The sequence below is a fragment of the Myotis lucifugus genome, unplaced genomic scaffold (assembly GCF_000147115.1).
Source record: "Myotis lucifugus unplaced genomic scaffold, Myoluc2.0 scaffold_10594, whole genome shotgun sequence".
Classification (NCBI taxonomy): domain Eukaryota; kingdom Metazoa; phylum Chordata; class Mammalia; order Chiroptera; family Vespertilionidae; genus Myotis; species Myotis lucifugus.
In genome coordinates this window covers 1-2,901 of record NW_005881642.1, presented here as the reverse complement: position 1 = coordinate 2,901, position 2,901 = coordinate 1, and the positions used below count along the sequence as shown (strand labels likewise).

General features: G+C 38.4%; 1 pseudogene; it reads left to right on the top strand.

The window, feature by feature from the left end:
• Positions 1-1,454: 1,454 nt before the first annotated feature.
• On the top strand, positions 1,455-2,227 carry LOC102420338 (annotated as a pseudogene).
• Positions 2,228-2,901: the final 674 nt, after the last annotated feature.

Below are 2,901 nucleotides of genomic sequence, written 5' to 3'. Positions count from 1 at the left end.
CTCTGAGGTGACGGGCTGCTGAAAGCAGGTATCTGGGGTTTGTTTAGCTTCTATAATTGAAACTTTTTTGCTTTCGGAGCTCAGAGCCAGGCAGCGGCAGGCGGGGAACCTTGGCTTCCTCCATCACTGGAGCAAGCAAGCCTCCTGCTCACTTCAGCTGCGTGGCTGTCAGCCGCCATCTTGGTTGGGTTAATTTGCATATCATGCTGATTAGCCAATGGAAGGTGTAGCAAAGGTATGGTCAATTACCATGTTTGACTATTGTTAGATAGGATAATTAAAAGAATTTTTTTACTATAGTTACTCTTGCTACAAATATATGCCCAACATATAAAACAAAGACTCCTTGACCACTCATAATTCACTGACCTATGCCTTTAAGCATTCCGGCCTCATCAAAAACATTCTCCAAACCAATGAGTTAGCAAAAATTAACCCTGAAGTTCTGAAGATAAACAAAAGGACGGGACTCCTAGATCTTTGAAGAACTCATGCTGCGACCTATCTTTGCTCAGCGTCAGTGAAAATTATTGCAACATGAATATCATGTTAATTACTCTATAATATTGAGTCTAAATTGTATCTCTACTACCATGCCAGTGAATTTCAAATCTAGTTTGGATGACAAAAAAAAAAAAGGCTTTTGTTTACACATGAAACAATGGCTAGGATCTTGTTGCTGATCTAATCTAATCACTTCAAGCTTAAAGGTCAGGAGGTCCTGACAGCCTTATAGTCAGAAACACTTACATTAAAAATTCATACACTCAAATCAAATACCTATTACTTTTTTTGACCCTGAAAAGTTAAATAAATAAGGTCATAAAGAATTAAAGAAAACATAGTAGTGCCAAACCATGCTGTCATTTTTAATATGCCTTACACAGAAGCTGTTATTAGGTTCTGAAATTCTATTCACTTTATTTTAGAACCTAATTAATTAAAATTCATAAGTATCTCTCACTGTCCTTTGTTTCTATAGTTAATACAAATCTAAAAGTGGAATTCATGTTTGCTTAAGAGCTTAAATCTATATTATTTTAACTTATGCAAAATCAAATGGAGAACTAAGAAAACTTATCTAAATAAAGCAACCAAAAACAAAGCTTTGCAGCCCCTGTATGTCATGAATACTATGTTAAAAAAGGTGTTTTCCACTCAAATTTTACAGATGATACATTCAGTTCATGGTTTGAGAGGTTTAAAACGAGGCATGGGACTTAGGCTAATGGAGTACTGTGGTAGGCAGAATAATGACCCCTCCAAAGATGTGCACATCTTGAACTTTTGGAACCTGTGAATATGTTATGTTACATGGCAAGTGGGAATGACAGTCGCAGTTGGAATTAAGGTTACTGATAAAATAACCTTCCAGTAGGAGAATTCCCTGCTCCAGTGTAATCACAAGGGTCCCTTGCAGGAAAGAGGGAAGCAGGACCCTCCATGTCAGAGTGATGAAGCATGAGAAAAGGCTCCGCTGGCCACCGCCCTTGCTGGCTTTGAACATGGAAGGGCACTCTGAATCAAGGAATTGGGATGTCAGTAAAGGCTGGAAAAGGAAAGGAGATACTGTTTCTGTTTCTGACATGCGCTGTCAGTCCCTCCATGGTGCCCTGGGCATTTTCCTTCATGGATTGGTAGATACAGGGCACGGATGGGCAGGAGCCTTTGCAGGTATCAGAGTTCATATATCAAATACATCTCTCTGTGTGCACCAGATATGCCTGCAACGTTACATATGAACATGGCTCTGCCTCCTTGGTTTGATATTGTTGGTCTGTCACCAGATTCACAGGATGATGAACCTGGAATTAAACCAGCAGCAGAAAATGTAATAGCTTTGATAGAAACAGAGGTGAGCAATGGCATTTCTACAAACAGAGTGGGTTTTCTCTGGGAGGAGGTTTAATCTTTATACACTGCTCTTAACACAGCAAAAACTGGCAGGTGTCACCGACTCAGTTGCTGGCTTCCCCTGTGGCTTCATTTCTCGGGGTCCCATCAGTGGAGTTAATAGAGCTATTCTCCAGGGTCATGGAGATCTCAACTCCTTAGTTCCCCTAGTGTTTGGTTCTCTTCCTGTAGAAAAGCTAAAACGTTGGTGAATCTGGCCATTGTAACCTTTCGAACCTATGAAGGCATGACACACAGTTCTTGTTAACAGGAAATGATGGATATCAAGCAATTCATTGATAACCTCCCACCCCCGGTTGATGGACATCACTAAGGGGGCTTGTGAAGAAGTACACATCAGCATTATTGCAGTGGAGTATAGGCCTTGTGCTGTGCCCAACTACTGCAGGAAATACACTGGCACAGACATGTATATACCAATACAGAAGCAATGCCATCAAGGTACTGAAAGTCAGAGTAATTTCATAAGGATATAAACTAGACTATTATTTTAGAAAATCTTTCTTAGCATTGTAAATGCCGATATAGAGTACCGAATCTCTCCACAAAGTGTACAATAAAGGTGGAGGGAAGGGGGAAGAAAGAACTTTTAAAAAGTGTATTTTCCAAAAAATGGACCTTTTAAAAATCCAGAACATGATAAGGATGGACATCAACATTGCTTTTATTTAATGTAATTCAGTGAGTCATAGCACAGTGAAAGGGGAAGAATATTATATTTGTTGATAATATGTTATTCATAGGCACTATCATTACTACATAAAGACATCAAAAGAATCTATAAAAATATTTGAGAAAATAAAGAGAGTTTAACAATGTGCCTGAATGTATGGCTTATATACTAAAATAAAATAAATGTTATACACCAGGAGGGAACAGTTAAAGAATGCAATCATCATCATCACTATTTTCATCATAATCATCTCTTATATTGTTATCAAATATAAAGTTCTTAGGGAAATTTATAACAAAAGCTATGTAAAAGGT